The sequence below is a fragment of the Monodelphis domestica genome, chromosome 4, assembly GCF_027887165.1.
Source record: "Monodelphis domestica isolate mMonDom1 chromosome 4, mMonDom1.pri, whole genome shotgun sequence".
Classification (NCBI taxonomy): domain Eukaryota; kingdom Metazoa; phylum Chordata; class Mammalia; order Didelphimorphia; family Didelphidae; genus Monodelphis; species Monodelphis domestica.
Genome location: NC_077230.1, coordinates 383661463 through 383672046, shown reverse-complemented (window position 1 = coordinate 383672046; position 10584 = coordinate 383661463).

Here is a 10584-nt window from a genome sequence, read left to right as displayed (position 1 = left end):
AAATGTGTCCCCACACACTAACAGCTGACCCTGGGAAAGTCTTACCCATTAGCCTCAGTTTCCTCATCTATAAAATGAGCTGGAAAAAGAAATAGCAAACCACTCCAGTATCTGTGCCAAGAAAACCCCAAATGGGGTCATAAAAAACACAACTGAAACAATTGAACAAAAAAATGATTCTAAGTTGTATTCAATGAGATGTTTATAAATAAAACTTGTTTGCCCAATTGGAAACACTTCACACACAGGTGTTACTCCCATATTAAATAATAAATGTAAATAATATTGGATTTCCTTTTGGAGTAAAACAAGATAGACCACAAGCTACTTTCCTCTAAGAAAATGCCTGCACTAAAGTTCTTTTATTTAACACAAAACAGAAAATGTTTCTTAATTAGCCTCACTAAATAGTAGAATAATATTCTGGGTTCACAATTTCTGAAGTCATCATCAAATTATTTCCATACAATTCTGGGAAATCTGAAGGAACTTGTCATATATAGGAATACAGAACCACTAACAGGCACATGATAAACCCAAGTACTCTACTATTTTGTTGTTTGGGATATGGAAAGGACTATAATTTCAGGTTGAATAGCTAAAATTGTATATATTTGCATCTTATTATATAGTAATTTAGATGTGTTTCAATCTTAGTCTATGAGATAAAAATTTACTATTGTGTTCATACCTTTTCCTGACCACCTGCCATGATTACAGAAATTTGTCATAAAAGGAAAAAAAGGACATAGCTATAATGAAGGTGGATAAAATATTTCCCTAACTTGAAGTCAGTTCCCAAACAAGGGTCACAGAGGCAGCCAATTGAATTGGCAGAATGTCACAGCCAGGCCTAGAATTTTAGTCAGGTGGGAATGGTCCTCAGCCCATGGCAAAAGTTGCTTCTCTCCCCACTTTTCCTGTGGGACAAAAGCTCCATCTATAGTATTGCTCCATAAGGCTGCTGGCATTAAAGATTAAAGCTCTAGAGCATTTCTTAATAGATCATACTTGGAATCAGACTCAGAATAACATCAACTATATTTCTGTAAGATTTAACTCTAAAAAACAAGCATCAATCACCAGAGCTTTGAGTAGATTCAGTTATGAATACTCACCTATTTCTATACTAAATCAGTTTATCAACAAAAAAGTTCCAGGCCTTAAAAATCTCCTCAACCTTCTTTTCTTTCTTTTCTTTGTCTTTTCTTAAAGTCTAAGCTCATCCTGGTGTAAAAGCAATCAATAGAATAATTATAATCCTCAACTTCACAAAGATGATGAACATAAAATAGTCTACTCAAATCGAATCTTTCAGCAGGAACTGGCAGTTATTTTCAGACCAATAAATAGATGGTCATCACTTAAGGTATATAAACTCTTACAATAAAATAAAATTGCTACAAGTAGAGTTGGTTCAAGATGTAATTTAAATTTGTAGTTTTCCAGATATAACTTCATCATCTTTCCAAGGGATAGGCAAATAACCTCAGATGAAATTTACTCAATGTTAGAAGGAAGTTGGAAAATTTCAACCTCATTAAAAAAAGCCACCCTTCCTTTCTGTCTTAGTAACAACCCTAACACAAATAGGTAAGGCCTAGGCAAACAGGGTCTCACAGTGAGGAAGTAGCTAAGGCTGAATTTGAACCCAGGTCCTCCCTGACTATGCCATTCATCTACCCAATTTGTGAAAGGAATTTTTTTAATGGAGGATGGAATCCTATTTACTCAGCAATCCAATTCATGGTTTAGGAATTTCACAACACAAGGTTTATGACTAGATGCTCCCAAGATTTCACAAGGTCTTTTCTTTGTACCTTTTCCTACACGGTAATTGATTATTGATTTTTCCTTTTAAAATACACTCATGAATATTTCATAGAATTTGATATTGTGACAAGCATCCCTAATACCTTAGTTCATGATCTCATAATTTTCATAAGTCATAGCCAGATGATTTCAGCTGAAACTTCCTCTGTATTATAGGCAAACCTGGAAGTTTCTAGCTTCTTAGAGTACTTCAGAATATGACAATACATGGTCAGCAGAGCTGATAAAATAACAAAACATTTTCCAAACATTTTTTCTTTATTTCTTCTTTGAAAGTTCATCTTATGAACTACCAAAAAACTTCTTTACTGAAATAGAAAAGAACATAACAAAGTTCATTTGGAAGAACAAAAGGTCAAGGATATCCAGGGAAATCATGAAAAAAAATTGTGAAGGAAGGAGGACTTGCAGTCCCAGATCTCAAGCTATACTATAAAGCAGTGGTTATGAAAACAATTTGGTACTGGCTAAGAGACAGAAAGGAGGATCAGTGGAATAGACTTGGGGTAAATGACCTCAGCAAGACAGTCTATGATAAGCCCAATGTTCCCAGTTTTGGGGACCAAAACCCACTATTTGATAAAAACTCCTGGGAAAATTGGAAGACAGTGTGGGAGAGATTAGGTTTAGATCAACATCTCACACCCTACACCAAGATAAACTCAGAATGGGTGAATGACCTGAATATAAAGAAGGAAACTATAAGCAAATTAGGCAAACACAGAATAGTATACTTGTCAGATCTTTGGGAAAAGAAAGACTTTAAAACCAAGCAAGAGCTAGAAAAAAATCACAAAATGTAAAATCAATAATTTTGATTACATCAAATTAAAAAGTTTTTGTACAAACAAAACTAATGCATCCAAAATTAGAAGGGGAGCAACAAATTGGGAAACAATCTTCATAACAAAAACTTCTGACAAAGGCTTAATTACTCAAATTTACAAAGAGCTAAATCAATTGTACAAAAAACTAAACCATTCTCCAATTGATAAATGGGCAAGGGACATGAACAGGCAGTTTTCAGTTAAAGAAATCAAAACTATTAATAAGCACATGAAAAAATGTTCTAAATCTCTGATAATCAGAGAGATGCACATCAAAACAACTCTGAGGTATCACCTCACACCTAGCAGATTGGCCAACATGACAGCAAAGGAAAGTAATGAATGCTGGAGGGGATGTGGCAAAGTTGGGACATTAATTCATTGCTGGTGGAGTTGTGAATTGATCCAACCATTCTGGAGGGCAATTTGGAACTATGTCCAAAGGGCGCTAAAAGACTGTCTGCCCTTTGATCCAGCCATAGCACTGCTGGGTTTGTACCCCTAAGAGATAATAAGGAAAAAGACATGTTCAAGAATATTCATAGCTGTGTACTTTGTGGTGGCAAAAAACTGGAAAACGAGGGGATGCCCTTCAATTGGGGAATGGCTGAACAAATTGTGGTATATGTTGGTGATGGAATACTATTGTGCTAAAAGGAATAATAAAGTGGAGGAATTCCATGGAGACTGGAACAACCTCCAGGAATTGATGCAGAGCCAGAGGAGCAGAACCAGGAGAACAATGTACACAGAGACTGATACACTGTGGTATAATCGAACGTAATGGACTTCTCTAATAGCAGCAATGCAGTGATCCTGGACAACTAAGAGGAATCTACGAGAAAAACCACTATCCTCATTCAGAGGAAACACCGTGGGAGTAAAAACACTGAAGAAAAACAACTGCTTGAATACATGAGTCAAAGGGATGTGGTTGAGGATGTAGACTAAATGAACATCCTAGTTCAAACAACAACATGGAAATAGATTCTGATCAAGGACACAAGTAATACCCAATGAAAGTATGCGTTGGCTGTGGGAAGAGTGGAGGAGGGGAGGGAGGGAAATAATGTGATTATTGTAACCAAGGAATAATGTTCTAAATTGACTAAGTAAACTTTTTCAAATGAAAAAAAAAAAAAGAAAAAGAAAGTTCATCTTATGGGGACAGCTAGGTGGCTCGGTAGATAGAGTACCAGGCCTGAAGATAGCAAGTCCCTAGGTTCAAATCTGACCTCAGACATTTCCTAGTTGTATGACCCTGGGCAAGTCATTTAATCCCATTTTCCTAGCCCTTACAACTCTTCTGCCTTGGAACTAATACATAGTATTGATACTAAGATAGAAGGTAAGGGTTTTTTAAAAAAAGAGACCAAAAGTAATAGGTACTTATTCTCTGTCTGTCTGTCTGTCTGTCTTTAAACCCTTGCCTTCTGTTTTAAGACAGGGCTAGGATACACAATTGAATGTAATGGACTTCTCTACTAGCAGCAATGCAATGATCCAGGACAATCTGGAGGGACTTATGAGAAAGAATGCTATCTACATTCGGAGGAAGAACTGTGGGAGCGGAAACACAGAAGAAAAACAACCGCTTGATCACATGGTTCGATGAGGATATGACTGGGGATGTAGAATCTAAACGATCACCCTGGTGCAAATATCAATAATATGGAAATAGGTCTTGATCAATGACACATGTAAAACCCAGTGGAAAGGGGGTGGGGAAGGGGAGGGAAAGAACATGAATCTTGTAACCATGGAAAAATATTCTAAATTAATTAATTAAATAAAGATTTCCCTAAATAAATAAATAAAAGGCTAAACCATCCTTAAAAAAAAAAAAAGACAGGGCTAGGCTATCAAGGTTAAGTGACTTGCTCAGAGTCACACAGATTTGAAGTGTCTGAGGCAGGACTGGACCCCAGATCTTCTCAATTCTAGGTCTAGGGTTCTATCCACTGAACAGCCCAACTGTCCCTGCAGGGAATTTCTAGTTCCCTTGGTAGTGGCAAACCTGTTGGGTGACTTTATAATTACTCCCATTGATGATGGCACTCAAGCTTGTTCTACAGGGGTAAGACGCATGCCTGGGAGCAGGAGCCTTAGCCCCATCAAAAAAAAATGGTGGGAAAGGAAAATGAGAAGTTCCAGACAGGAATAATAGTGAGGGGCTGGGGCCCCACAATGGACACAAAAGGGAAAGACTCAGCCTAGGGCTGGGTCACCTTGGTCATGGACTTTAGCCTAGGGGGAAGAAACCATTGGGACAAAAGGGATGTTTAACATTGGATGGGATTTGCTGTTCCCACCCAAACTACCAGGAAATTCACTGTCTGGTGAAGAGGGACCTTCCCTCAGGGGGAAACTCTCCCGTGAGAAAAGTCAAAACCTGGGGTTTCCACACTCCAACTAAATAAACTGGGGATCTCTAGATTTCCATGTTGACACACCCCCCTTTTGGTCAAGACTGAACGTCGCTGACCAAACATGGACAAATGAGTAATGCTATATGGGATTGGACTCCATCCCCTACTGGTGGGAAAGTCTAGGGACACAGATATTGGTGATTGGCATTTGGGGGCGTTCCCCAATGCCACCGGCGCATTGACAATTGAGCCAGAAAGGCAGGCAGTCTGCCTTTGGCCAAAAACTGACTAACAATCAAAACACTACCCCAATTCCCAAAGTCTCAAGTCTTTCACTTCTGGTGGGTCCTGATGATGCCTTCAGCCTCCTCTCTGGCAGACTTCTGTCCTCTGGCAGGCTCCTCCTTTGGTATCAGTCAGCTTTCTTGCTGCTGCAAGAGAAAACTTAAAGAGAGATCTATAAACACATTCTTTAACAGGACTTGATCTATTCCCTATATGCTTATTCACTATAAGGATTATCCACACTGCTAACCTTAAATCTGTAATTCCATCTTATTAATTTTTAATAATATCTTTTCCACACAAATCATAAAATCATGTAATTTACATGCTTAATTAGAAAGATTGCCTTACTTTACCAAAATATAAAAATCCTACAAACTGTAGAAATATAAAAGCAGAAAAATCCTCACTATTAAAATGCTTCTAATCTTCCCTTAATTTTAAAACCTTATACACTCCACTCACACACCCCCCTTTAGGGAGGTTGAAATGCTAGGCATTTTGGAATTGATTTCATTCCTTTTAGCTACTTAACCATAACCATGGTCCAGATTTAAAATATTTATCTTCTATTACTAACAATCATTTCTAGACTCCATCATTTCTTCTTAACCTCTTCTGATACTACTTTGAGACAAACTAGCACTCTGGAATCTTTGCTGCAAATTCTCAGCTGTCACTTTCAAACTTTCATTTTTGTCAGGTAAAAATGTTCCCTTTTTAAAACTTTTCCTACTTCAATTAAGTTTGGGGAATAGCTCTGTCCTTTCTAGGTTCTCTATTTAAAAGGACTTTGCTCAGGGTAAATAAAATTCTCAGGGGAAATAAACTTACCAATACCTCTATGGTTCAGAGATATAACATGTGAATGATAGAAATTTTAAAAGAAAAAGAATACTTAGCCAGTTCAAACTTCTTTTTATCTTCTTCTTCTGGTCAGCCGTATTTTTGTGTCACTCATCGACTTTACTGACCACTTTGGAGTTGGGGCTTTCTTTAGATGAGATAGATGTATCCAACTTTCAATTCCTTTTAGTTTTGCTGCAGATGGATTTACCAGCAATACCTGATGAGGTCCATCCCATCTGACTTGTAGAGCATCCTTTCGTAGGTGCCTCTTTCTGTATACCCAATCTCCGGGCTTCACTTTAGATGTTGAGGGTGTTTCTGAGGAAGAATTCCTGGAAACTGACTGAGATATAAGGTGGTTAAGGCCTTGGAGAGTTTTTGCTAGTCCCTGGCAGTATGATAAGAGGGAAACCTTGGTGCTCATGGAGTCAGTATAGGGTGGAAAAAGAGACATTGGCCGACCTGTGATTATCTCGAATGGTGAGAGTGAGAGCTTGCCAAAAGGTGTGGCTCTCAGGTTCAATAGAACTATTGGAAGGGCTTTGGGCCAGGGTATGTTTAAGTCCTCCATAAATTTGGCTAATTGTACTTTAATGATGCCATTCACACGTTCCACTAATCCTGAGGATTGTGGGTGATAGGCACAATGTAGATGATGTAATACAGGCCATGCTGTTAACAGCTGTGACACTACCGAACCAGTGAAATGTGTTCCTCTATCACTATGTATTTCCCTAGGAATTCCCCATACTGGAAATATCTTTTCCAGTAAGCATTTGGCTACTGCTGTTGCTGTGGCCTGTCTGCATGGAAATGCTTCTACCCAGCGAGAAAACATGCAAACCATTACTAAAACAAATTTGTATCCAGCATGAGGTGGTAACTGAATGAAATCAATTTGCCATACCTGAAAAGGGGCCTCAGGTAATGGGAATTTACCTGGCATAGGTTTTAAAGGCTTACTGACATTATATTTAGGGCAAATTTGACATTGCAAATACACATCCTCCGCTGCTCGCCTCAACCTCCCCCACCAATATTTGCGAGCTATGCTGACCAATTTGTCTGGTCCCCAGTGACTTATGGAATGCAAGTACTCCATCATGGGACGGCATAGAGGGTCCGGTAGGACTACACACCCATTTGGTCCTTGCCACAATCCAGTATCCCTGTTTCTAACGCATCCCTCCTTCTCTAGTTTTTCTTGGATAGTTCTAGACATGACTTCTTGGGCTGAAACAATTTCTGCCTGGGTCAGCTTATTCTCAAAAATAGGTTCTTCCTTATCTGAAAGTGCCAGACCTATTGTAGTTGGGACCTGCCTGGCAGCTTCTTTGGCATACTGATCTGCTAGGGCGTTTCCCTTTGCATGGGGAGAATTCTCTCGGGAGTGCCCTGGGATTTTAATAATTGCTATTGCCTTTGGTAGTAAGAGGGCTTCTAACAGTCTCCGGACTTGTGCCCCATTCTTGATGGGGGTTCCAGAGGAAGTTAGGTATCCCCTATGCTGCCACAACATTCCAAAATCATGAGCCACCCCAAATGCATACCTGCTATCCGTGTATATGTTTACCCGCTTTCCTTTGGCCAGCTCACAGGCTCTGGTTACTGCTTCCAGTTCGGCTTGCTGAGCAGAAGTTGCCGAAGGGAGATGCCCTGCTTCAATGACTTCTGCAGTGGTAGTGATGGCATATCCGGCCACTAAAATGCCAGATTCATTTCGGAGACAAGAGCCATCTGTATACCAGGAAAAATCTGGATTCTCCAGTTCTTTTTCCTGGAGATCTTCTCGTGGACTTAAAACAGAATCAACAATGTTAACACAATCATGCCCTTCAGTACAATCCCTGTCACTTTCCTCTATATCTGGCAGGAAAGTGGCTGGATTAAGGGTTTTACACCTAGAGATGGTGATGTTGGACTTAGCCAGGAGAGAGGCTTCTAGCTTTGCAAGGCGGCTTGTGGAAAAATGCTGAGTGTGATGAGAGTTCAAAAGCACCTCTATTGCATGTGGGACATGCAGTGTTAAAGGAGATTCTAATGTTACTTCTTTTACTAGTTCTAGTAAATCTGAAGCTGCCACTACTGCCCTTAAGCATGATGGTAGCCCTCTTGCCACTGAATCTAGACTTTTACTGTAGTATCCAAAAGGCCTAAAGTGGTCTCCATGTTTCTGGCTCAAAACTCCCAGGCTAATCCCGTTTCTTTCTAAAAGGAAAAGGTGAAAGGGTAGTGAATAATTTGGACGCCCCAGGGCTGGGGAGCTAGAAAGAGCTGACTTTAAGTCCATGAAAGCAATTTTTGCAGCCTCATTCCAAATCAGAGGTTCTGGGGACGAGGCCTTGAGGAGATCAAAAAGGGGCTTGGCTACTAAAGAGAAAGATGGGACCCATAACCTACAGTAACCAGCTAATCCCATGAACCCTCGAAGCTGTCTTTTTGTTTTAGGCCTTGGGAAATTCAATATAGCAGCTACTCTGGCGGGATCCAGGCTACGCCCTTCAGCTGATATTAGATGTCCCAGAAACTTCACCTGTGAAGAGACAAACTGCATTTTTTCTTTAGATACCTTATGGCCTTTTTGTGCTAAGGACTTAAGGAGCACAATCGAATCTTCCCTCGAAGACTGGGCATCTGGGGAACACAGAAGTAGGTCATCCACGTACTGGAGTAAGGTGGACCCAAATGGAAATTTAAGGCCAGCAAGGTCTGCTTTTAGTACTTGGGAGAAATATGTGGCACTCTCTGTATAACCCTGGGGCAGAACAGTCCAGCAGAGCTGAATTCCTTCCCAGGTGAAAGCAAAAAGGAATTGGCTGTCTGCATGTAGTGGCACACTGAAATAAGCACTGCATAAATCAACTACAGTGAAAATTTTTGCACTGTGTGGGATTTGATTTAAAAGGTTGTGGGGGTTGGGGACTACTGGAGCTCTGGGGATAACACAGGCATTTACTGCTCTTAAATCCTGAACTAGGCGCCACCCTCGGCCTCCTGGCTTTCGGACACCTAGTATGGGTGAATTGCAAGGGCTGGTACATTTTATCAAAATACCTGCCTCTAGATAACTATCAATTAATGGTCTAATTCCTTCTGTCGCTTCCCGTGAGAGGGGATATTGAGGGACCCTTGGAAGGGGTTTGGATGGGTCTAACTGAACTTGTATTGGGGGAGTACAGTCTAGGCAATGCCATCCACGCCCTGCCTCAGCCTCCTTCTCACTACAAACCCGGTTGTGTGCTGCCATGATCAATACATTCCTCCAATATGCCAGTCTAGGAACCACACACACACACACACACACACACACACACACACACACACACAAGTTCAGCTTAACATGATCACGAAGCCATGCTCACGTTTGGGGTCGCTGCTTTCCCCCTTTACTGTGAAGAGCCTAGAATTTTGCCAGGATTTGAGCTTTTCGGTCTAGTTTGTTCAAACAACCTGAGCATTTGCCTGTGTCCAGAGAGTCACGACTAGAGTGAGGCAACCAATATAAGGATCGTATGAGAACGTGTATGAATGTAAGCTGCTCGAGGCCAAGGATTGCTTTCTGTTTCCCTGCCCGTAGCACAGTCTGGCTTGTCACAGGGTGCCGAGGTCAGACTGCCCAGACTTTGGGGAGCAACAATAATATTGCAGTGCTGTGGCAGCAGCAAAACAATAGAGCTTAAATAAGAAAGTCTTAGATGGCTGCTGGGATGGGCACAGCGGCTTCTCTTGCGGTACCCCAACTTTCAGTCTCAAGCAGACTCCCTGGTTCTGGTCCTCCCCAAGGCCCTCATCCCCACCTCCCAGGTTAGCATCCTGGCCATTTGGTCCTTCTCTATCCCTCCTATGTGAGGGAGTGTGTCCTGTATTAGACTTGCACCCGCAGCATTGTCCTGGGCATGAATTCTTAGTAAGAGCTCAGAGGCTCATCCTGTAGCATCAGTCCTGCCTTTCATTTAAATATAAAAAAAAAAACAAAACTCTTATCTCCCTAGAATCAATACTACCTATTGGTTCTAAGACAGAGGAGCTGTACATTGGGTAATTGGGGTTAAGTGACCTGCCCAGGGTCATACAGCTATAAGGTATCTGAGGTCAGATTGGAACCCAGGACCTCTCAGTCCCTGGGCCTGGCTCTCTAGCTATTGAACCACCTAGCTGCCCTCAGTCCTGCCTTTCTTTAAAGGCACTAACTCAGCAATTACATCAGCCTGCATTTTTAGGTTAGATGCCCCCTTGATCTGTAAAATGGAGGATTCCTGATTAGGAAGGTTGTTAAAGTCTTTTCCGACTGCAAATCTCGGAGCTCGTTCCCTTACTTGGAAAATGGTGACATTAATCCTTGCACTCATTTCTTTGGTGTTGTTAGGGAGAGATTGTTTTACACACCCCAGAGCGCTACAGGAATGTAAATAATCATCACC